Here is a 26,471-nt window from a genome sequence, read left to right on the forward strand (position 1 = left end):
GAGGCACTGGTCATGTCACCGTTTGGCGCTCTGGCCCCCGCGCCGTGGTGGCCAGGGAGTGCGTGGCAGGCCGGGCGGCAGCGCGGGCCGTGCTGGGGCGGCCGGGGCGGCTGGGGCAGCGCGGCCCGGTGGGCCCGAGCTGCCCCCCGCACTCCCCGCCGCTTTAAAAGCTCCCACAATGCAGCGCTGGCGTCCCAGTTCCGTTACAAGGTCTCTGCCCGCGCCGGCGAACCCGCGAGGAGCGGGCGGGGGAGCCGGAGAGCGGAGGCTGTAACCCGAGCGCCTGGCCGAGGGTGGCGCCCCCGCGCCGCTTTTCTTGCGCGCTCAGCCCGCGACCCGGCGAAGGGGCGGAGTCGCCTGGCCGCCCGGCCCGGCCCCCAGCCCGGCCCCCAGGCCAGAGACACCGGCCGCGGGAGCGAGCCGGCTGCCAACTCCGCTACCCGCGCTCGCTCCGCGCCCCGCACCGCGCCTGCCGCCCGGCTCCTCGCCGAGTCTCGATCGCCCGTCCGCGGGAGCGGCAGCCGCGTTGAGGCGGCTCCTGCCGGCGGCGCAACCGCTGCCCGCGCGCTCGCAGGCTCCCGCAGCCCCGCCAGGGGCGTCCTCTCTCACCTAGCGCCGGGCGGGGAGGTGCGCCGAGAGGGCGCGCCGGGGAGCCGGGGCCTCCCTGCGGTGCGGGGCGCGCGGCCCGCGGAAGGCAGGAGGCAGGCGCGCGGGGCTGTGTGGCCGGGGACAGGCGCTGGGCGGCCGCCGGGCTCCGAGCGCCGCCGCGTCCCCACCGCCCCGGCCGGCCCCTCCAGGCGGCCTGCGGGGGCGGCGCAGTTGCGAAACTGAGTGAGTATTAACTTTACTCCGCGGCCGCGATTTCTGGGCAGCATCTGGGACCCCTCCCTCCTGCTCCTGGAGCCTCCGGGATCCCCTTACCCCTTTCTCTGCGCTGGGGGCTTCTTTGCCCATTCTGCCCCCAGCCCGCTCCCGCCGCGGGCTCCTGCTTCCTCCGGTTCACCTTTTCCCTGTTGTGTTCTTTTTTTGCGCGTTCTCTCTGCGGCACACACGCGTGTGCCTGAAAAGTACAAGCTTGTTCCTCCTTGCTTCTCCGTTTCCTTCCAGTGTCCTTGGCATGGTAGTTTAGAGGCCACTTTTGTTGGGAAGGGAAATGTATGCCTGGTTTCTCTTAGTATTTTTTCTCCAAATGGAAAACGGTTGCTCGCTTGCGGGGTGGCGGTTTGGTGAAACGCTTGTTTTTCCTTATTGATTGGTTTGTAGGTTTTTAAATTTTGTTTGTGCGATTAGCCCTTCCCCGTCCCTCGTCTCCCGTGCTGCCAGCACATCTAGGAAAAAGAGTCCACAAGAGGAGATTTTCAAAGTAATTTTGTTTTGCAGACTAGAAACTTTGGGAAGGTAGATCTCAGAAAACTTGAGATTCAATCAGAAGGGATGTTGAGCTTTGAATAGGGTCCTTGTGCGGCATTGGATCTTACAAGCCGAGTAGCTGGGTTTGTAATCGAGTGTTGCGTTGTTATTTTAGCATGATAGAGCCGCCTGGTGTTGCTAAACCACTACTTTCTCAGCATCAAATGGCATCTTGAGCAGTGCACGCGTGGATATCATTGCGGGTCAGTATTGCCCTTGATCTTTAGGGATTTATCAGGGAAATAGATATGCAGGGCACGTTTCATAATTGATTTAAACCCGTCAGGTTAGCCTTGTCAATACATCAAAGCATTGCATTAAAAAAAATTACTCCAGCCTGGTGATGGCGAGAACGAACATTGATGGGCTTTCCAGTATAATGTGGCTCAGCAGTTCTCCATTAGATCTGTTGTGTCTCCAGGAAACACCTTTAAATATGTATAGATCTCTGCTTTTCTGTCATTTGGATTAACTGCTCATTCTGGTAGGAGATCCCCAGGTAGTTTTTTTCTTTTTTTCTTTTTTTTAAAGTCAGCTTTGAGTTGCCAGGAGTTGGCGATCATGTTATAAAGGAAAGAAAAGGGGAAGCTTTCTTAATGGATTTTCAGCATCCTGTCCTTTGCCTGGTTGAGGTAGTAATGAATGACAGCTGGCCCTCTGCAGGGAGAGGTGCGTGGTGGAAACGAGAATCAGGACACAGGACACAGCACTATCATGTTGGAGAGTGGTTTGTGTATTTCACCTTTTAGCGGGCATGTTAACGGTACTTTTTTTTTTTTTTTATCTCAATGGAGAGCTCTCTCAAAACCATAAAAATTAGGTAACCATACCCTACTTTAGGAAGACTGAACATAATTTGGTAATTATTCTATTGAAGAATCAGATCCAACAAAATGTAATTTGTAATGTAGATGATAAAACCTTTCAAAATTCTCCGCTTTTCTCATTTTCTCTCTGTTTAAGAAGCTCAGGCTGATACTTTCAATAATAGACACAGCTGGCAGTAATGCATTGAGTTCTTTCTAGGTTCATTGTCAAGTCTAATTTCTGGGTTTCTCTGAGAGGGGAATATCGGAGCCCAGAGAGTGAGCAAATCATGAGACTGTGCAGATAGATGGGAAAGGCATTACAGTTTACTGAAGTGTCAACATGCTGCAGGGGAAAGCAATTCAAAAGAAGAGAGAATGTAAGTTTTTAGGGTACATGTTCACCGAATTTGGCATTTGGTTGAGATATTTGGGGATTGCTCATTTTAAATTTTATGCAGTTATTTCCTTTTGTCTAATATTTTATATTTTTAAGGTTTCGATTTTTTAATGTGAATCTCAATGCTTGGCTTTCGTAGCCTTCTATACTGGGTTAATTTTTGACTTGAATGCCTTGCTCACTTTAAGAAATTAGTTTTTCAGAGTTCTTATTTATTAATTGATCTGTCTTGCGTTGATGTATGGAATGACTTGAGAGTAAAAATACTGTTTGCTGTTGGATATTGTTGATCTTTTCATTATGGTAGATTCTGGGCATAATGGCTTTGCTCATTTTTTGTAAAACTTTAGGTCTTTTATATCTTGCTAGTATTCTAAACATTACAAAACTCTTTGCAGGTAGAAGTGGAGTAGGAATGAGAGTGGGATAGGGAAACATTATGCATTAAATCTGAGGAGTTGGATTTAAGAAATAATATATCACCCGTTTACTCTCCTTGAAGGCTAGGCTACTCTAAGGCTAAGTAGTCTTCAAAATTCAAAGTACAGAGATAGTTTTCAATAACTCTGTATAACGGGAAGAATGCTTACCCTACAGCCAGCCTACTAGACTTGGTTGGGTGGCAGATGTGAATTTGTCACTCCGAGCTGAATGAGTTTGGCCATGCTACTTCAACCTCTGTAATCTACAGTTTGCTTTCTGTAAAATGGGGGTACTGCTACTAAAAGAGATGCTGAAACAAGTAGAATACCTAATATAGATGTACTTAGCCAATAATGGCACATCTTAGCTAATAATGGCAGCATCTAAGCCTTCTCCAGAAATAAGCTCTTTGATTACCCATCCTTTCAAATTGTTTCTCCTGTTTTTCATCTTATCCATCCAAAGAATGGCTCAGGCCAGATGATTGGAGTTATCCTTCACTCTTTTTCTTCTGTCGTCTCTACCCAGCCAGTTTGTCACAAAGTCCTGTCTATTTTTCTAGCAAAATCTTTATCAAACCTGTCTGATTTTTATTCTCTATTATGCTACTATCCTAGTTCATCTCGCTTTCCCCATTGCAGAGGCCTCCTATACACCATGCACCCCTTCCAGTCCCTTTTTCCACCAGCAGCCTGAAAAAGAAAAATAAGTCACTTGCAGTTTAAAGTCTTTAAATTTCTTAGAAAACACATTTATTCTTGGGATAAAATATAAAATCCTCAACAAGCCTGCAAGGTCCTGCATGACTTGGCCCCTGCCCCCTATTTTCATTTCTTGTCAGCCACATTGGCAGTGCTCCAGTGAACTCACCTCAGGGCTGTTGCGCATGCTGTTGGTCTCTCTATTTTAGGACATCTCGGTGATGGTTCAGATATCCTCTTTATAAAGTCTTTTCTGAGAATGTCACCCTTAGCACCATGTAACTTAGAACCCTTTTATTTTCTCTCTCATAGCACAATCATCTTTTTCCTTCTTAATATTTACCACAATTTATCATTATTATTGTTCAGTGTTTCTCTCTCGCCCTTGAGGGCAGGAATAGTGCCTAGTTTATTTACCAGTTTATACCCAGTACCTAGTGTGTGTGTGCGCGTGTGTGTGTGTGTGTGTGTGTGTGTGTGTGTGTGTGTAGTAGATGCTTATTAAATAGTTTTTGTTATAATGAATAAGATAGTAATATTAGTTTTGTTTTTGTATCTTGATTGCCTTCTTTTTCACCATTAAATCTGCTTTTCATAACAGAAAAGCCAGACTGGCATTCTCATGTGTTCCTTATTTGCTTTTTGGACTCTGTGGAAAATTCATAGGAACAAATTGAGACACCTTTTAATTAATGTTACCCTTGTGCTTTTCTGTTGTAGATAATCCTTTTTCTAAGTACATCATTAAAGTAATTATGCTTTTTTCATCAGCACAGGATTACTGAAAGAAAAAATCTTACTATGTCACATTGTTTTACACATGTCATGTGATAACACGTTAGCCCGCAGCTATCGATTGCTCAGTGCTGGATTTCCAAGGAAGGTAGGGGAAACTAGTAGAAAAATGAGAATTCTAATTCTAAAGATGTTTAGTACTGTCCAGCTGTCGGTATGACTTACATAAAGAACAAACTAGATATCATTTGATCATTCGGTTAAAGGTAGAAGAGTACTATAGTTTAAAAATGGGAGTCACTTACAGGTCTGGAAGTTCTTTTTCCCTTCTCACTAAAACATTCCTTGTTTTAGCCAAAAAAGTCTCATGACTTCCAAGGCCAAGGAAGGTTTAAAGCTTTGTTTAGGTATTTTTGTCGTGTGGTTGCTCTTTACACAATATTAGTTTGATGCACTATAACTCTGAAGTACTTATGTCTTCATTATTAATGTTTCTAGTCTCTACTTCTTACATAATCACCCACATTTTCTTTTGACTCGTTTTTTAAGACTTTAGTTTCTTTATAGAATTTTTACCTCATACCCTTAGAATGTAATTCCATTTATTTTCTAGTTTTGTATCTTGTAGGTCACTAAGTATACAAGGAACTTGGCAGTTGATTCTGATTCTTTCAGGATGTATTTCTTTGTACTCAACCTCTGGGTCTCCCCCAAAAGTTATACTATTTAGTGGTCTGGACTCTGAGTTTTTGCCAGCCAGAAGCTGGATACCCTTGGGTTGGGGTAGCAAGGAGGATTAAAGCAGCATTTGAAAGCTCCTATTATGTGCCAAGCTCTGGGCATAGGGCTCTCATAAAAGAGGAGTGAGTAGTCACCTGGTTAAAATCATGAAAAGGAATCTTAAGCTTTTCATACATTTGCTTCATTCTAGGAAATTGTCCCTGTTATGCCCTCATTTTCCCGCCTTTTATTTTCTAGTCAGGAAGGCATGACAAGATAGAGATCTCCTCTCTAGCCAGACTGTTTACCTTGCCTTGGCGCTTATTTAAACCTGATTTTACTTGTATAAAAATATTAGAAGTGGGGTACTCCTTCTAATATTTCAAATATTGGAAGTGGGGTACCTCTCTGAAGAAGGGTACACTATGTGATTTGCCTTTATGGTAGGCCTCTGTGCCCCGAGGACATTTGCATCACAAGTAGCCACCGCTGGAGAGAGAAGAAAGTTATGGTTGGGAGCCCTTGTTATTTTTCCCTCATGAATGTATGCTTACCGGTTACTTTGGGTGACCTTGAATAAGTAGCGTGGAGCTTTTTAGAACCAATAATATTTATTATCTATTTATTTCACAGCCTTGCCATAGGATTTAGAAGACTTAGTTGGGGCAATTTTTTTTTTTTTTTTGGTCACATTCAAATGTATCACAAAGCTCATTACAATTACAATTAACTCTGGTGCTGTCCAAATCTTGTGTATTAAGAAAAATACTTTGTGAGAGAAATTTGATTTCTAGCTGCACTTGGAACCAAAGTCTCATGCTCCCTCCCTCCCCCTGAACCAAGAGACCAGGATATAATTGGAACTTGAACACCGGAACCCTTTTAGAAACCCAGGGCTCTTGTCCCGGGAGATCTGGTATTGACACCCCTTTACCATAAATGGTCAAATTCATGGTCCTCCAAGTAAAACTTGCTCCTGCCCAGCACTTTTGCATACCTAGTCCCCCTAACCCCTTAAACACCCTTAACCTAATCCAGTGAGCAAGATGGGTTTGAGGCACTGTTAGGTCTCCCATCTTCTCGGTTGGCACTATCCCAATCAATAAACCTTTCCTTAAAAAAAAAAAAAAGTTACTCAGTAGCAGTAGCATATGTCTTGCTCTTTGTTTTCATAATAAATCACATATACAGGTTGTAACAAGAGTTCTGATAGTTTCCACCAGGTTTTATTCATGAAGGGTGATATGTCCTGTCACTCTTGTTAACTGTCATTGGCTTCTGAGTGCTTAATCATGTTTATTTTTAATTCTAGATATTTTATTATTAGAAAATCACATTGAATTACTCTTCCAGATATAAATATATATGTTGAAAAAATTAATATTCCCTTTATGGATAGATATGAAATAGAAAAGTAAGATCTTACTCTTATTTTTGCTTAAAATATTTGAATAGATTTATAATTTCTAAAACCCTGCTGTAGAATTACTATTGAAAGATAGGTTAGGGATGTTTTGCAATGTTTAAGGTAATTTTTGACTATTTCTAAAGCAAGTTCTAATACCTGATGCCATTAAATGTCAGAAAACCTAAAGTTGCTTTTTCGTGCTATGTTTTCCTTTTCGAAATACATAATGACTTCTCTTATATTTCCTTTTTAAAAATGGCTTTATTGAGATGTAATTGACATGCAATAAACCATACACATTTAAATGTACAATTTGAGAAGTTTTGATCTATGTATATAAATATTAAATCATCACCAGAATCAAGCTGATGAACATATCCATCACCCTCCCCAAATTCCCTCATCCCCTTTATAATCCCTTCCCTTTCCCTCATCCCCTCCCTCCCAAATCACAGCTTTGCTTCCTGTCTCTATAAGAGCAGTTTGCATTTTCTAGATTTTTAAATTAATGGAATCATGTAATATACTCTCTTTTTTAGTCTTGTTTCTTTCACTTAGGACAATTATTTGGAGATTCATTCATGTGGAAATGTGACAGTAGTTCATTTCTTCTCATTGCTGAATAGTATTCTATCTTGTGCATATACAGCTATTTATCTGTGTACTTATTAATTGACATTTGAGTTATTTCTAATTTGGGGCTGTTTCTGATAAAGCTGCTATCAACATTTGCATACAGCCTATGTGTATGGACATGTGCAAGTTTTTGCGTGGACATAAGTTTTCAACTTCTTAAGTAAATACCAAGAGGCACAAATGCTGGATCACATGGTAAGAGTGGGTTTTGTAAGAGATTGCCAAACTGTCTTCCAAAGTGGCTGTATCATTTTGCATTCCTACCAGCAGTGAATGAGAGTTCCTGTTGCTTCACAGTCTCACCAGCATTTAATGTCAGTGTTTTGGATTCTGGCCATTCTAATAGATGTGTAGAGGTATCTCGTTTTAATTTACATTTCCCTGATGATATATGTATGATAGGGGGCTTTTCATATGCTTATTTGCCATTTCTATACCTTTGACAAGATCTGTTAAGATGTTTGGCCCAGTTCGTTAATTTTTCATATTGGGTGAGTTATGGATTAAAGTTCATTTTCTACATATGAAAATCAAATTGTCCTGGCACTATTTGTTAAAAAGACTATTCTTTCTATTCTGAATTGCCTTTGCATCTCTGTCAAAATTTAGTTGTCTGTTATACCTTTTTTTATAGTATCAGTTGACATTCATAGTGAATAGCACAAACTAAAGGAAAAGCAACTAAATCTAATACTTGATAATAAATGTGTTTTTGTCACATTTAATACAATTTCTAATTTCTTTACTGTAGCTTGATAGAAGCCTTTTCTACTCAAACATTTTTTTCCCCTCTGTTCTTTTCTCTTTTCATTATTTGCTATATATTTTAATGATAAAGTCTGGAGGTGGAGGGATGTACACAACTTATTCCTCTAAATTTTACTTATCTTTTCTGTTAATGACAATTATTTTACTGTTTTCTTTCTTCAAAAATCTCACAACCAAGATCACATCCTCCATTTCAGTTTCTCTAGTCTCGATGATCTGTCTCTTCTGTTACATCTTCTTGAGTAATGGCATACTATACATATTGGAAAGAGTGCCCACTTCAGTTAAAACCCTGGATGGATGTGGGTAGCCTTGGAAAGGTTATGAGCTCATCTAGCCTCAAGTTTTCTGATTTTTAAATGGGGCTACTAATTTATCACTCAGGGCTGTTTTGGTATAAAAAGAGATGTTTATGTGTGTCCATATATATGGAAATGAATGTATATGAAGTATTTCACTGAAGAGTTAGTGTCTTTCTCCCTTACCTAGCTCTAATGAGCTCTGTATACATGTTCTGTCTGAACTGGAAATCTGAACAGGACTCAGTACTAACCCCTCCACAGTCTGACCATGCTGAAGGTCTGAGGAGCACTGGAGTTAGAGAGAACACTGTCAGTGTAGATCATCCAAGAGTGAGAGAAGAGCATTTGCTAGTTAATGAGGAAGAACCTCTTCATCCCCTACAGTCAAGAGTTGGCTCTCTCCAAGGCCTCTCTCCATCAGTAATCCTTTCTTCGTATTAAATTTCAATCTCACCTTCCATCATTCTGGAAAGAAAATGCTCAAGTCTCTCCAGACATTGCTGCTTGTCTCCATCAGCCATCTTCTTATGGAGTTGCTTGTACTTAATGCTTCTACTCTATCACCTGCAAACTAACCCCCCAGCCAGCTACCATTTCTTAGACTCATTTCTTGCCACAGGCACCAATATCTTAATTGCCAAAATCAAGAGAATCTTTTCACCCCTAATATAACCAAAGATTTTTATAGCATTTTTACACTGTTGAGCTGTCTCCCTCTATCTTGAAACTTTTCCCTCTTGACTTTCTTGTCACCATTGTTTCTTTGTTAATTCATTCATTCAAAAATGAACTACCTACCCATCCATGCATGGACTGTAGCAGAGAACAAAACACGAAATTCCTGATCTCATGGAAAATGCACTCATCTGGGGGGAGTTGGATAATAAATGAATGAATAATTTTTACATTTTTTTATATGATGGTAAGTGATTTGGAGGAAATGAATGAAGCAAGATGAAAGAATTAAAAATGCTGGGGGTGGGAGTACAGGCATTATTTGATATCAGATAGGCGGGAAGTCTCACATGAGAGCACATTTGAATAGAGACTTTAATGAATCGAAGGAGCCAACCCTGTAACTGTCCGGAGGAAGACCACTTTAGGTAGAGGAAACAGTGAGTGCAGAGGCCCTGGAGCAAGTGCATACAGGTGTGCCCACCGCATAGCAATCACACCAGTGAGGCCAGGGGGCGTGTAGGGGACAGTAGTAGGAGATGAGATAGAAGAGGTACTGGAGGCCCATGTCTTTACTCTTGAGTGTGAAGACACTGGCAGGTCTTGAACAGAAGAATGAATGAATTGGAGAGTAGCATGGATTAGGCAAGAGCACAAACTCTGGAGCTGGCTGCATGGGTTAAAATCCCCGCCCCACACTTGCGCTATGACCATGGAGTAGTTCTGTAACTTTTCTTCGCTTCATCAGTAAAATGGGAATAGTAATGATACCTATCTCATAGTGTTGTTGTGAGGATTGAATGTGGTCATATTTGTAAAGAACAGCATGGCAGATAATTATTATAAAAGTTTTTGTTGAATAAAATTAATAAAATTGAAAAGGCTCACTTTACTGCCCTGTGGAAAGGACTTTGCCAAGGGGAATTAATAGAAGCCGGAAGCCAAGACATGGAAACAACCTAAGTGTCTATCAATGGATGAATGGATAAAGAAAATATGGAATATACATACAATGGGACATTCAGCCAGAAAAAGGAGGAAATCCTGCCATTTGTGACAACACGGATGGACTTCAAAGCATTATACTAAATGAAATACGTCAGAGAAAGACAAACACCGTATGATCTCACTTATACATGCAATCTTAAACAACAACCACCACCACCAAACTCATAGATACAGAGAACAGATTGGTGGTTTCCAGAGGCGGGGGGATGGGGAAGTATAGAGGCGTATGGGTGAAATGGGTGAAGCGAGTCAAAAGGTACGAACTTCCATTTTTAAAATACATAAGTCCTGGGATGTAATGCACAGCAGAGTAACTTGTATAGCATGGTGACTTAATAAAAAGAAAGAAAAAATAAAGACTAGAAGCAGGAAGACCAGTTAGAACATGATTGCAATAATTCCCACAAGGGATGACTTAGATGAGGTGGGGTTGTATTTTGGACATGGTAATGACCTATTGGTTGGAGGATCAGATCTTTTCCTCCCATCTCTGACCTTTCAAAGACTTCTTTGCTGCCTCCCGCTCTCCCCTTTGACCAGGAGTTCTCAAATAGGGTGGTACTATTTATAAGTATGTGGGGGCATTTTTTGGTTGTCACAGGGACTAGGTTGTGGGTATTGCCAGTGTTTAGTGGGCAGGGGCTAGGCCTGGGGTGCTCAGCATACTTCACAATGAAGATTTGTTCCTTGCAATTTGCTAGTAGTGTCCTGGTTGAGAAATGCTGCTTTAGACCTTCTTCCCACCTCCCCTCACCACCCCTTGGTCCAGGATCTCTTAACCTGCAGTCCGGTGTGGGCAGCAGGGGACCTATAAGCTGCCTGATATTTTTTTTCCCAAAATGTTTGTTTATGTACGTTATGGGGTGTGTGTGTGAAAATTTTCATCAAGTTCTCAAAAGTGTGCATATCCTAAAGATGTGAGAATTCCTATTATGAGTGGTCTCACCCACTTTCTTTATTTTTTCTGCAACTGGGATGGTGATGGACTTCCAGATCTGTTCCTACCGTGCTCTGCACTCTGACTTCTAGACCAAGTTGTTTGAATATACAACTGATCATCCCGTTGTATATTCAAAATGGAAAATACCTTTGAAGATCTCTTTTCTCTGTTCGGGCTAATAATTACTGCCTAGTTATAATAGGTATAGATAGGTTAGCCATTTTCACTTTCAGTGCCATTCATCCTTTGACCTTCAGCGTTACAAATATTTATTCCATATGCAAAAAGAAAACTATTTTTCACCACTCTCTTATTTTTATAAGCACTCTTTTTGTTTCTATCATAATGGTGTATCTTTTTATTAGCATTTTAAACATGTATCATACTTTTGCATTATCAGATGTGATTGGGTTAATAATATTTGTAAAATACTTCAAAACATATTTAAATACAAGAAACACATTCATCCACAGACTAATGAACATGAAGGTGCCCACCAGGCAGAGTTTTCAGAGTGTGGCTCAGGCCGGTGTTTGTTCTCAGCTGTACAGCTGTGATTTGAAAGCTCAGGAATAGAGGAGTCAAGATTCCTTGCATGTCACTTCCCTGCTATCCTGTGGGAAGCAGAATTTATATTTGATTGTCCACCAACTATAAATTCTTCAGTGGCAGGAACTTGTCTGATTCTCCTTGGATCCTTGGGCTATGGCACTATTAGTTGTTGATTGAATTCACTGTGCTGGCTGCTTTTTACACCTTCAAGGGGAGTCATGCTAAACTGTTTCTAAGCATTTCACGTGCAGACTAAACAAAGAGTTTGGAATATGGCTGACTAAAACATTCATATTACATGGACGACAGAGGTGATACTGAAATCTAGGTTGGTAGGACTGGAGATTTTACTTGGTTCTGAAAACACTTCAACAAATAAGTACCTATCATGTTCAGGAGTAAGGTTCTCTGGAGCATATGAAGAGGGGTGATGTGGTCTGTGCTTTGAGGAAGCTTATTATTGAGCAGTGAGGATGTGATAAGTATATAATCACATATGGCAGAATGTGACATAATATATAATTTTATAAATATATAAAGCAGAGTATGAAGAGAGACTGGCTAAGTGACTTAAAGGGTAAAAGTATTCACTACAGCAATATTTATAATAATAAACATTGGAAACATCTAAATGGTTGATAAATGGTTAAATAAATTATGGTATAGGCACCAAATAGAATGTAATACAGCCATTAAAAGTATTTATGAAGAACTTACAGTAATTTGGGTAAATGTGTACATTTTTATGTTAGGTGAAATGTCAGAATATAAACTTAAATATATAGTGTGATCATTTTTTTTTTTTTGTAACAGGTATAACAAAAGGGAAAAAAGTCCCGGGAAGAAAAAACACACCAAAATATAAACATTGCATCTGACTTCAAGTGTTTTGTATATAATACGTGTGTGTGTACACACACACATATGTGTGTAATACACACTGAATATACCCATACAACAAGTGCCCAGGTTAAGAAATAGAACATTATCCACATTCTTACAGTCTCCCTTGTTCCCCTAACTTCTAATGGCATTTCGTAATTTTGACTGTTTTTTGTTCCTTATATAAATGAAATCATACAGCTTGTACTCTTTCGTATCTGATTTTTTACTCAACGTTGTCTGATTCATCCATATTATTTATAGTTGCAGATTGTTCATTATTATTTATTGTGGATGACTTTTAATCTTACTTTTTCATCTTTTTATACTTAAAAAATTTTTCCAAAATGAGCATATATTAATCAGAAAAAAGATTTTTTTTTTTTTAAAGAGGCAAAGGCAAGTTTGTTTGTAAAGTGCTTAGGCAGCTTGGCCAGTTCAGCTAGACTGTGGGACGTGTGAAAGAGAATAAGTTGGAGCTGACTTGAAACAGATGCAGTGCCACGTAAACTCAGTGTCATAAGAACCAAATTGTTTTGTCATTTAGTAGTTATGGGACTGTGGACACATAATTTAATCCCTTTGAGCTTCAGTTTGCTCATCCATTGGTCAGCTGGGTGTGATAGTATCTTCCTTAGAAACTGGTCATGAGGATTAATTTGAGATAGTGAATCTGTGAAAAGGTCTGCTAGTTGCCAAGATCCTTCATTTAAAAATCCGGGTGGGTGTTCAGGGAGGGAACTTAAGTCCAGTTGCCATTAATTTTCTCTGTGAAGTGAAGGGTGGTGGTTATTTATAAGTTCAAAGCACTTGGCTTTGAGGTGGGGGTTTGAGCAAAGCAGAGAAGCTTTGGGGCAGGCAGCCCCTGCGTGCTCAGTGAGAGGGGTCCAGGGAGAATGGATGAGGAGCTAGGCAGTGTTGAGGGACCAGCTGAGGTTGGAGCATAAACATGGATGTAGTGTGTTTTTCTTCCAGAAGATTTGCTTATGATGTTTTATTTGGACTAATATTAAACCAATTTTTCCTGATCATACCAGTGGAAGAGGTAGAAACATAAATAAAGGGGAAAGAGGAAGAAACCCCACTGACACATACATGAGCAATGCCTTGGCTAATTTACAAAGAAAACACTGTTTAAAGGAAGCCTCTGATTTAAAATGTGAGTGTTATAGCAATCCATGGTGGTCTGGAACTTAGGATATCTTTTCCCAAGAATGTTTACACTAAAAAGGAGGACTAAGATTTTGGTCTAGCCCATAAAAGTCTATAAAACAGGCAGGGAATTTTTACTGATATTATGTTTTCTAGCTCTGAGAGCCCTAAAATCACTAGCAGTTTTAACTATTTTAGATTCTGTAAATAGAATAGGACTTGATGGGCCAACCTAGAGAACCCCATTCTTCGCTGGTATTGTTTCTATGGAAATAATACTTAGGAGTGGTGAAAACTGCTGGGGATGCACTCCAAGCTTGTCTGCCTCTTCCAAATAAATGATGAGTGAGCACTCCATCCAGAACCCCATACAGTGAGTTTAGCTATTTGTAGATAAATGACATTGGTAGATTGGGTGGCTCCTTTACTCCTCATTGGTCCATTTAGACAGTATCTATTGATTGTTTATGGGCTGGATATGAAAAAAAAATGTTTATAAATAGTCTTTTCTCCCAGGTACTTTTTATCTGGAACAGACACTTAAAGAAATAAGTTTTAGAATGTGATAAATAAAATAGAGATGTGGGCTTCTGGGGTGGACTTGGAAGTGAATCCTCTGGAAAGATGTTCATAAGGCTGCCTGAGGAAATCAGGGAAGATGTAGGAGGAAAATTCACTCTTAAGCTGACTTCAGAATGAAAAGGCATTTTGGAGGAGGATACTCCATACAGATAGAACAGTGGGCACAAAGGCACAGTATGTAAGGGAGAACATGGTCTGCTGGAGCACTACAGATAGTCTCGATATCACTAGTTAGATGTATGCAATGGGACAGCGTGGCCTGACAATAGGAATAATTCCCCCCACCCTTGGGGGAAAGGATATCACATTGTCCTAAAGTTTGTTTAGCATTTTGCTGTTTTTTTAGCTAGATTTTTCTATCTCTTTTTCTGTCTCTGTCTTAAGATTTCTACTTAATTCAGATTTTACATTAGTAAATATCAGGATTGCTTTATAATTAACTGGGGCTTAAAGTACTGCTTAGTGTCATCCAATACAGTGTATTGAGATCACCTTGTTTATATTCACAACACAAGCATTTATGAAGCACATGTGTCGAAGAAATTATGCTTGCTGTGGATGGTATTGCAAACATAGGAAATGACCCTTGCCTCTCAAGAAGCTTATAGTCTTGCTAGCAAAGCAGAACTTGAACTTTCAAAAGCCCTATTTGTAAATAAAGATAATAGGTATGGGAAAGAGGATGGCTTATTACTTACAACTGTGGGAAGTAGAGAAATCTGTTTAGAAGACAGTGCACTCTGATCAAAGACCAAGGACCAAAAGAAATAATGATTAGTGGACAGTAGTAGAAAGGTGGGGCGAAGTGACTGGGGAACTAGGAAGAGGCTATCATGCCTGGTGGACCATGGTGGAAGCTAGCCCGGGAGCATGGATGTGCAAAGTACCATTAGGAGGTAGCACAGTGTCTAGTGTCACCCAATATGGTATTATTGCTGGGAGTAGAGAGAAATGGGGCTGAAAATGTGGCTAGGGCCAGGTCACAAGGGTCTTATATGCTGCACTGAGGAATTTGGACTTTATTCCAAGGCAGTAAACTTTTATGAACAAGTCTCGTCTTCCTCTCCTACCAGCACCTCTGTCTCTAATCTTCCTTCCATCTGCTGTCATAATCCTGACATCATGTGAAAGGGACTCTCCGGGTTTTGCACAGATTACCAAGAAAGTTGTGATTTTGATGCCGAGTCTTAGGATGTTTCCATAGTCAACAGCTTATTCCCTTGGTGTTGCTTCTCCTCGCCTTTGATTTTTGCAGTACACTATTTAATTTTCCAGCCACTTTTGTGTCATTGTATCATTTGATTCTTAACAGCTGTTGGAAATAATCAGATCAATTTATAGATTGGGAAATCAGCTCAGAAAGCCTAAATGAATAGCCAAAGATCATTCAGCAGTGAGTGTTCAAGGTGAGATTAGAAACAGCAACTTCATGACCCAGTTTGGTCCAGGATTCCTTCTTTTAAGTCAATATGTGATGGCCTTCTACTTCTGTGACTCAGACTACCAATGGTTTAAGCCAGCCATGTTTTATGGCATCGAGAAGATGTTTGCATGGATTCATCCCTGTTGGGTGTGACTTAAGTATTTTGAAATGCCTGAGATTATGGGTTATATCTGTAATCATTACACAGAAAGAAACTTATATGGGAATTTGCCCATAACCATCTCATTATTTATTTTTTCCTCTATATAAGGAACAGCCTAACTTCCTATAAGCCTCTTTCATTCTACTGATCATTTTGATTTTTTTTCTTGGACATAATCCACCTAAATCATTAAGAGTTTTTCTTCTTGACTTCATATATTTAGCAAGAAAAAGTTTTTCCATCTTTCATGTATTCAGCAAGCTAACAAAGTGTGTAGTTAAATAAGTTAATGTTGTAAATCATTTTTAAGCAATACGACTTGCTGACTTAAGTGTACAACTTAAAATATTCGTAAGACAAAAAAAAATTGAGAATCAAGTACAGATGACCCTTGAACAATGCAGGTTCAAACTGTGTGGGTCAATTGAAAAGATTTGTGTATAAGTGGCTCTGCACAGTTCAAACCCACATTGTTCAAGGGTCAACTGTACACTCTTTAATTTTGCTAAGAGCAAAAGAGTTGGCCTTGTAAAAGTCATGATTAAAAACAGCTAGGTTGTGAGACAGCAACAGTATGGGCAAAAATACTAGGCTTTTTTTTTTTTTTTTTTTAAATTCAGGACCACTGATAACACATACTAACCTATAGAATTCCTATAGAGATGTGGTAGCGTTGATCCTTGGAGGAACTTGGAGGTGGTTGTACCATATTCTCTTTCCAAAGAGCAGTCACTGAAGAACAGAAGTGGAAGGTCAAATAGTGGTAGGATGTGAGACTAGTACTTGTGACACTCCATGGTTCAAAATCCTCAGCCGCTTTCTGTTGATAGTAGGATCAAGCATCAATTCATCTGTCCTTTCTTCTCTGAGGGAGTATAGAGATGGAGCATAGCGTTTCCCAGAGTCTGATAACAAAGGCACAGGAGAGATAATAGACAAAAGTAAGTATTTGTTTATCAGCACTGAGTGAATGCAATTTAGTGGCAGTATGTTAGTGACAGTGAGTTTCAGACCTGTTGTGGAAACAAAGATGAAACTCTTCTAACATTCTATTTAAAAAAAAAAAAAAATATATAATATATATATATGTCTATATAGAGATATATATAGAGAGAGATATAGAGAGAAATATATATAGAGATATAGATGTATATATAGTTGAATATGCAGAGGCTTCTGAGCTTCTGATGGAGCCGATCTGGAACACTTAGTTCAATTCTAAGGTCAAATCGAGTTATTTTTAAGCTCCTAAATGACTAGGACTGGGCCTAAATATAATACCCTTATATTTCTGGAAGTCAGACTTCCCAGTCTCACCTGTCTTATAAGAGCACCTTCAATGGCAGTCACAAAACCTTCATGCTCCGTCATTTTTATCTTTATTAATTCTTATTTCATATATTATCTCTGTACATAATATTCGTATTATGTATTATTTGTATAATACACAAATTGTATTAATAATGATATGTTAATAAGTAATAAGCACAAAACCTGTGCGTGTGCATGTACTTATTGTGGAGGGGGTCCAGAAGCGACAGAATGAGGGCCTTAAAAGCAGGCACGTAGATAAAACTAACATACAGGAAAGAGGCATGACAAGGCCAGCATTCTTCAATTTCAAAGCATAGTCAAAAAGGTTGTAATAATATTGCACATGATTATGGTGCCTTACAGTTTTCAGATTATTTGCACATCTTTTAAGTCATTTGGTTGTCACAGCAAACCTGTGATGGTAGGCTAAACATCATTCACGTTCTCTATGCAAAGTTAAGTCATAGGAAGACCATGCATTGTATAACATAACAGGTATCCAGACCATTCTTCCGCAGTCGGCTTGGTCTTGCTCAATTCTGAGGTATTTTTTTAGGGGGAATCAGTAGATAATGATATCTACCAAAGAAGCTTGGAACAGGCAGGAGTCACCTACTCCCTTACAACCTCACTGACAGTTTATAAAGAAAACAAGTTTTGACTAAACTACTACACAAACTGATAATTTTTAGATAAACATTCCCTAGTCAGTAGCCCAAAAGGGTTGATACAACCTAATTTATAAGCTTGGTGAAGTCTCTGATCTTTGTTTTTAGGTGTTCTGATATACATTTCAAGGATTATTTACTTAAGCAGACAACAGGATGGCTGAGGAAAGATTCTTGTTCTTTTAGTTGACATCAGGGATTCTGGCTTTATCGGATCTTATACTCTGTTCAGTCGATGGTGAAAGTGTCTCTAAAACATTTTAGCATGCCTACATACTTGCCTACATCTTTTAATTTCACCCATGTGATCCCATTTCTGATATTCATCATGCTAATTAGCAAGCTGCTGAATGCACCAAAGAAAATCCATCCAGTAAGTAATGAGCAAAGTGCCCCCAAAGTATTTGTCTGTCGTAACCGCTTCTGAAGTATGGGCTTCCTGGTGGGAGCCCACCAGATCCACCCTTGGGCACCCTCCTACTACCATTAGAGTTATTGCCTAACCTAAACAGTGTCACAGAATATCACAGACTGTATATGCTGAAATAATTTATTTTTTGAGTAAAAAACAAATTTTACTCAAAAAATAAATTACAGATATTGAAACACATCTAGGTCATTGAGATATCTAGGGAGGTTTCATTATTATTTGTTCATTTTGTTTAATAAAATAGAGACGTGTACTTTTTAAGCACATTAATTTGAGTATAGAATAGTCTTAACAAAATATGTAAAGTAGGTTTGTGACGATGTTATTTTTCCATATTAATGCAGCGTGCATACAGCGTTTGTGTTTTATATCTGTTTACTGAATATTTGCATATTTATCAACTTCATACAGCTCAAAGACAAAGATTTATATTGCTGAGGTAAGGCTAAAATTTTGACGCCCACGCATACATACCAATACTTTAAACAAGCTACAGCCTGGTGAATGGTATGTGCAAATATTTACACACTCAAGCATGAAGATGCCTTTTGGTAGTTAAACTTAACATAGATGATTTTTTTTAGATAGGTTGGAATGTATTACCTATGAAATAAATGTGAGGCAGTGGCATGCATATATATCTTTTTTCTTCTAAATTTTAACATAAATTTAACCTGTATGTAGCTATTATTTGAAGCTATCCCCAAAGATAAAAGTATATTGAATTTTCCACTCTCCTTTCCCATGTGTGGTGGTAGTTAACACATGTAGCAGTTGAAGACCAATTGCTACATAAGCTTGTCCTGGAAACAGGTAGAATAAGAGAGTGAAACAGCAGGGAGCTCTAGCAGCTGGCCCAGTCAGGAAAAGAAGGCAGAGAGAAAAAATGAGAGCAATGCCCTCGCTGAAAGCAAAGGGGATAAGCCTCGAGAACATAAGAGGTGGCCAGGAGTGTTGAAGCTGAAGATGGAAGTCAAGTCCTTGACTTCCGGCAACAAGGAGATCATTGATGATCTTTTCAAGAAGAATGAGGTAAACATTGAGTATGAGGTATTGTAGGCTAATGTTTAAATAATAATGGTTATTTTATTTATAATAACATCTGAATGCTTGTCATATACCAAGTCCTTAAGCACTTTACGTGTATTAACTGATTGGAATCTCACAGCAACCTTGTAGAGTCTATACTTTCTTATCTTCCATTTTACCTATGCAAAAATGGAGGTACAGAATAATTTGCCAAACTTAGAGTAGGAAAAGTGGAACAGAGCTAGGATTCTAACCCAGGGTGGCTCCCCCACTGTCGATTTTAACTACCATTCCATGCTGACGCTCTGCTGCAGAGGAAAGAGTTTGAGTATTTTCGTGTTCTTTGTTAAGTGATGGTAACAACAAGGAGACAGTCCTCACCTCTGAATTTTTATAAGGCTGGTGGGGGAGACGGATCAACAGCTTGCGCAGTGTTTTCTTTACTGTAGTGAAAGTTTGTAGCAGGTAGAGTCAGGACACAGGAAGGTAATGGCTAGATTTTAATTGGAAGTTAGGGAGGAATCAGGGAAGGTCTCCTAGAGAAGGTGACCCTTAACTGAGGATAACAGTGGCAAAATTCAGAGTGGTGGTTTAAAAACTTTAGGTATGAGAAGCTAGATTTCATCCTTATGCCTACTTCTTTCCATTTTCATCAAATTTTTTAGGTACCTTTCCCCCCAGTTAAAAACTGATTTAAGCAAACATACCATGTGTTTAAAAGTCTCCAGTAGATTTGTCTCATTTAACCTGCAAATGTGAACATTTTGCTTTTATTTGTTTTGACTAAGTGGGTCAATATACTTCAATGCAGCATTCTTTTTAGAGAAGGTAAACCAAAGATTTCCTTCACATATTCTATTTTAAGAAACACACACATACACATAACAAAATGGGTAGTATTTTTGGTTTTGAAAAAGTAATAAAGAGAATGTAATAACTATTATATATGAAAAAGGGATACTGTAATAAATAAAATTCCTAACTGGGGCAGGTCATGGTGGATAGTCACACCCCAGGCCTATAACTTCTTCAGTGAAAGGTTTTTAATCCAGCTCTGCCCATTGTTCTTATGCATCTAGGTTAACACACCTTTTGAAATACCAGAAGTAATACTCTTTAAGGGGATATTAACCCTCAAGAGAGCACACAGTCTTAACTATTCTGTAAACTAGCCCCGCCTAGCTTTCTCCCACTTGCATGTAATCTTCCTTAAGTTCCCTCCTTAATTCCAAATGCATGAAAGAAGCTTCCAGCTGCCACTTTGTGGAGCATTTAAGATCTTTCTGGCATTGTCAGTTTGGGCTCAGATAAACTCATAAAAATTCTCTGTGGGTTTGGACGTTCTTATGTACTGTTATGCTTCTTGTGTAGGTTGGGAAAGACATGTCCATAGTCATTTCTGTGCCTTCATTAAAACACCTTGTAAGAAATGAAATTGTTTCCTAAATGAGAACAGAGAAATCAACAAAGGAAATCTCGCAGGCCCCTTCTGAGAGACTTTCAATGCTATACAGATGCCCTCTCTCCATTAAGCTATTATGTGATTTAGCTGAATTGTTTATATAATAGTTTTGTTACCTGTTCTTTAAAAACAAGCACATTATAACTTTTTTAAAACTCGAATTCTAGAAACAAAGGTTTTTAAAAATTTTTATTGCACTGGCTCACTGTTAGTTTTATTTTGGAGTTTGTCGACCTAAATAACTAAGTGCATATGACATGTACAAGGGTGTGCTGGGCCCTTTACCCACTTTTCATTTGATCTTCACAACTCTAAAAGGTAAATTTTTGCATTTTGTGAATGAGAAAATAGGTTTGGAGAGATTTTTTAAATAAAACTTAAGAAAGTTAACTAAGCATCCAGTGGGAAAAGCTAGTGTGAGAGTATGAGGCCAACATAGGGAGAAAAAGAAGAGATGAGGGAAAGTGTTGCAAGTGAGCAAAAGAATGAGAGATCATACAGATCAATCAGCCAGTAGACTGACCTGATGTGGTCAGTCTAGAGGCTCTCTGTCTAGGGTCTAGAACTCCCGAGGTTATGGTGGTGTACAGTGCCCTAGTCGTACACCACCAGGATGTGTTTAGCCTTGTGTGTATGGTGGGGGGTATTTATTACAAATGCTTTATGGCAGTGTTTGCAAATTAATTACAGCAATCAGGCAGATGTCATTAAAGGGGGGAGTGGGCGTAAAGGATGGTGGTTAAGACTGTGGCAAATCGGAGTACTGAATTACCTAAAGGGGGCCCTGTTGCCACTCAACTCCAGCTGATTGCTGCCCTTAGGAAATGTGGGTGTACCAGCATTTGGAAAATCTTAAGGTGTTTTTTTTTTTTTTCAGAGAAGCCATCCATATATCTAGATTTTTGGAATGATTTCCATTTAAAAAAAAAAAAAAAAAAAATCAAAAGCACTATATTGGCCATACAAAACACTTAAAATAAGTGGGTTTGTAATTTAAATTCTATCGATGTCTTCCTGTTAGCCAGTGGAAGTAGGATGGGCTTAGTACTGAGTTTTTAAGTTCGTGAGAGGATTTCTTGGCTACTGAGCTGGCTGAGCCCAGGCAAGAACAGTAGTTATAAATGCCCTAATTTTAATTTTTGCATCACAGGAGATGTAGATGTCAGACTGTTTTGATAGTCTCATTGCAAGAATAATTTAAATTCAAGCTAATTGTTTAAAACATGAAATGAGATATTTCAACTCGGTGAATTTTTGTATAATTTAAAATCTATTAAAACTTTCATTTTAAACATGAAAGATATCAAATTGCCTGCTTTAACAGTGAATTAAACATAATATTTGGGGGAAATGTTGAAGGACAATATTAGCATATTATCCTATAAATAGATTTTGTTCTGTAGGAAATAGGCAATGAATAGGTACGTTTTAGGGGCAGCGTAAGGAGATAACTGAGACAGTTACTTTATTAAAAGAGGAAAGAGGTGTATTGTCAGGGTGACATATGTCCTGGTTTACTGGATCAGTCCTGTTCACTCCTGTTGTGCCTAGCATAACAATAGCATCTTTCATCTTCGATGATAAAGTATATAATGTTAATGTCACTCTATATAATGTTAATTTTTTTTAGTTGCTGGTTCCTTTCTCATAGAGTGGCATGAGGCAGATATGCTGAATGACCTTGCTGCTTCTTGTAAAATTAATCACTGAAACAAAGGCTAAACCAGTCTTCACCTTAGAGTGACTCTGCTTTCCCTGCAGGATCTTTGCTGTTGCTGTCAGGGTTTTACTTGTCAGCACCATCTAAAGCATGATTGATTATTTCTATATTATAGTTTTCAAAGGCATTCTCCTTGCTAACTTTAAGCTACTCTTAAGTCTGTATCAAATTTGATCTGTGGCATGTGAGAAAGGCATAGCAATCTCCATTTCAAGGATCTGTATACTATATATACTTCGGTTTAATACCAAAGAGCATGATTGCTGGGTCCTATGGAAAGAGTATGTTTAGTTTTGTAAGAAACTACCAAACTGTCTTTCATTTTGCATTCCCACCAGCAGTGAATGAGCGTTCCTATTGCTCCACTCTCACCAGTATTTGGTGTTTTCAGTGTCTTGGATTTTGGCCATTCTAATAGGTGTGTGGTGTCTTGTTTTAATTTGCCATTTCCCTGATGATATATGATATAGAGCATCTTTTCATATGTTTGTTAGGCATTTTCACATAAAAGTATCCTTTTCCGTTGAGAAGGAATTGGTTTTATCCCCATCTTACGATGTGGAATTTGGGCCAGGGTGGCTGAAATTAATATTTCAGGAAGAGAAGGCCTTCCTGCCAGGAGAACAAGCTGCGAGTCCTAGCTAGAGGCACTTTGGCACGGCGGTTAGGAGCCCAGACCGCAATAGACAGGGCAGGGTTCATATACAGACTTTCCCATATACCATCTAGATGACCTGGGTCATATGTTTAACCACCCTGCCTCTTGCCTTGATACAAAATGAAGAAAATCCTTATTTCATGGAATTGTTATGAGAAATAAGTGAATTAATATGCATGAAGTAGTTAGAACAGTGGCTTGGCACATAGAAAGTGCTATTAGGTGAAGTGTTTATGCAAACATTTTCCTAACTCTGGCTTGTAGCAAGTGATTCTCCTGGTCTCTGTGACGCTGTAACAGAGCCTGCCCTTAGTCTTAAAGGGGTAAGATAGGTATATCCGGTCTCGTTTCCCCCACATTCCAGATTGAGTTCTCCCCCACCCAGAAGATGGGGTGGCCATGATGATTTTTGTTCTTCAGGTCATCCCCCTCCAGAATCCTGCATCTCCCAGGGTCATAAAGATGTTTCCAATATTAGTTATTAAAAGGCACATCAGGTGCACTTATTCCCAAAAGCTTGCTCTGCGGATGAGAAACTGAGGATCCAGGAGGTTATGACTTCCAAATTCGCTTCACAGCATAGATGGGGTGAGGGTGTTTGCTGTTGTCTCTGCTTACCTCCAGAATGTGTAGAAGACAAAACCAGTTTTCTTTTCAGAGCCTTGATTTTATACAATATGAATGACCTCACATTTCTTGGATCGGCTGGACCATTAAGGCTTGTGGGTTTCACGTGCCGTTTTGGGCCTATGATATGTAGCCTGCTGCCAGTTTCCAAGTCAGCAAGGGCAGCTTGCCTCTTCTGTGAGCATCTCTGCTGGCTGCTCCTCTTAACCCGGTTTCTATCTAAATTGTGCAGGGATTAGACATCTTTGGGCTGCTTCTGTGTGTTTCATTTCCATGATATCCTACTGGCTATACAAGTTAACTCTGCTTATTGTGGGAAGAAAATACACAAGGGTGTGAAGACCAGGAGGCCAAAATCTTTGGCAGCTACCTTGGAGGATGGCTACCATAATAGGAGAGTACCTAATCTTTAGCATATTTAGAAGTGTTGGTGAATGTTCAAATAACCTATTAATTGTATCAGAAATAATATAATTATTGGAGTAGAGAGGCTTCCAATTTTTATCCTTTTCTTTTACCCCAAATTGTACATGTTGGTTATTGGCCCATTTCAATTACGTATGTGATAAGTAATGATTAATTTGGATGAGGGAGGGTTTCCAGTAGATGTGAGACATTTGAGTTATCTCTTGGAAGGTGAGTTGCAGTTCGGTCAACACAAAAAGTTGGCTCCGGGCATGAGAGACGATTGAGGCCTCACAAGGACTAGAGAAGTGAGGACAGGTATACAGTAGCCTGAGTTCCTCACATCTTGTCAGGTTTGGCATTTCCCACAGGTATTCCAAGCATATCCCAGGATACCAGCAGGACTGGGACACTTTCCATCCCATCCCAAAGAGATTTGACTCATCCAGAATTTTACAATTATAAAAATATAAAAAGGAGAGGTTTTAGTGTCAATATATATAAGTTAATATCATGTAGAATTATATACAAGAGAATAAGATCATAATCTTGGCCTTTAAAGTGTCTGGCTCTTATAATTATTTTATGGACAAAAGAAGATAATGGTTATCTCAGTTTTAGAAACACCTTCTCAACTTTCCTACATCTAAAAGATTTTCTTGAAAACAAAACTGAAAAGAGAGATGAGGCTTTAAAGAAGAAAAGATGGGTAGGAAAAGAGATTTTTATTTAAATAAATAAGAATTGCTTTGCCAACCAGGCTGGATTCCAGACAGCTTCTAGGCCCAAGGGTGGGAATTAGGGTTGTTGGTATATTTAGCCTCTTCCCTCATAATTCTGAATTCACCACCCAGTCCTCTCTCCCAGCAGGGTTGGACCTTCATTGCTTTCTGGATGACATCATGCTCCATGGACAGACCCTTTAACCAAGGCAAATCAGCCTCAAATGTGTATCTTCCCTCTAGCTTCTTTAGGAAATAAGTAGTTGAAGCTACAAGGCTCTAACCCATACGATGTAAGAGGATGAAACAGGAATTCTTTGATATCTAGTTGGTTTAAAGCCTGTTTGTTCCCATTAGAAAAAAAATGTGACCATTACTCTCTTTTTTGAAAAAAAAAAAAAACTTGGAAGCATGCACTAATGTACCTTTGCACTCCAGCTCTAACACTATGTAAAAACTAATCCGGAAACGAATGGCATTTTTATAACAACTGTTAAGTTATATGAAGTGTTAGTCTAGTAACCGGACTTGGAGACAGTGTCCCCATTCAGGAGCATAGCGGCTGGGCACGGAGGACCCCGCTGCGCAAGGGCAGCTTTGGACTGGCTTCCCCCTGCCTTGGTTGTGTTTTAAATTTGTATATTTTTCTGCTAGTTTGCATCAGATTTCGAGTCCACAAGCTCTTTCTCCTTACACTATTTCTAATTTGATACTTCATATTATTTCATAACTAAGAATTTGATTATAACTTGTTGGGGGGGCATTTTCTCTTCATAATAAAAGTAGTTCAGTTTCTTGCTATATTAAAAAAAAGTTGACAGAAGATGGTCTTGTTACTAAACTAAATGTTTCTATAAATAAATGCAGAAGCATCTGTTAAGGGCATAGTCTGAATGTAGCAGACATAAGAATTGCGTCAATTCTCGTCTTGTAGCCAAGATTTCTTTCTTAGGCTTTCTTTATAACTAATGTCATGGCAGGGTTTCACATTCTCACAGGATTAGGCAATAGAATGGTCAAAAGAACTGGTGCCAAGTTACCCTCTTTCTTAGGTCAGCCAGTGGTCGAGCTTGGTACTCACCAAGGAAAAGTGTGGTGTGTTTTTGTTTTTATTTTTTAGGACTGAAAACCTGAGCTCTCTCCTGCAACTTCAGTTTTAGGCCCTAGCTTTAGGCAATTTTCCAAATGTCTAACTGCTAAACTGCTTTCAAGAAATTATTGTGGCGTTGCAGGGAGCTTTGGTCAAGAGAAAAAGAAGGCTTACTTTTTCCTAGAACACCCTGGGCCCATCAAATGACCATTTTAAGAAACAACTGAAATTCCTTTTTCAAAGGCACAAAAATATGAATTGAAACCAAACCAAACAAACCCACCCAACAAGTCCTACAATTCAAATGACTGAAGGGGAGGGTTGGAAAAGGGAGGAAAAATTCTTGGGAAAACTATTTGAAGCTGAAAGCTTGTGTATTTTGCTCTTTAATGATTATGAGTTTTAGCATTTAGCATTTAGCATTTAACGATTTAGCATTTTTAAGATAAAAATTAGCCAGGCCTGTAAGAACACTGTGTACCTTTTCAGGTGCCTGTGTATCTCCTCCTAGAATACCTATCTGGTGCTCCACCCTTCCTCAGGACTACCTCACACTCCTGTTTGGGAACTCCAGCACAGCAAGGTGAGTCTGTAAATTTGTACTCTACACACATCCTAGAAGAATATCACTTACAGTAACTTAAAAAAAAAAAAAAAAAA

General features: G+C 39.4%; 1 protein-coding gene across 2 annotated transcripts in view; it reads left to right on the forward strand.

The window, feature by feature from the left end:
* The first annotated feature begins 509 nt into the window (after positions 1-509).
* The window catches only part of RASSF8 (Ras association domain family member 8), a 94,406-nt gene continuing 68,444 nt past the window's right edge, over positions 510-26,471 (forward strand). Inside the window, exons 1-2 of one of the 2 annotated variants that reach the window (XM_011363073.2) lie at positions 510-831; positions 26,301-26,394. The gene's annotated coding sequence lies outside the window, so the exon portion shown is untranslated. The remainder of the gene's footprint in view (positions 832-26,300; positions 26,395-26,471) is intronic. The other variant, XM_011363074.2, reaches the window with a different exon arrangement.

The sequence above is a fragment of the Pteropus vampyrus genome, unplaced genomic scaffold (genome assembly GCF_000151845.1).
Source record: "Pteropus vampyrus isolate Shadow unplaced genomic scaffold, Pvam_2.0 Scaffold82, whole genome shotgun sequence".
Lineage (NCBI taxonomy): Eukaryota > Metazoa > Chordata > Mammalia > Chiroptera > Pteropodidae > Pteropus > Pteropus vampyrus.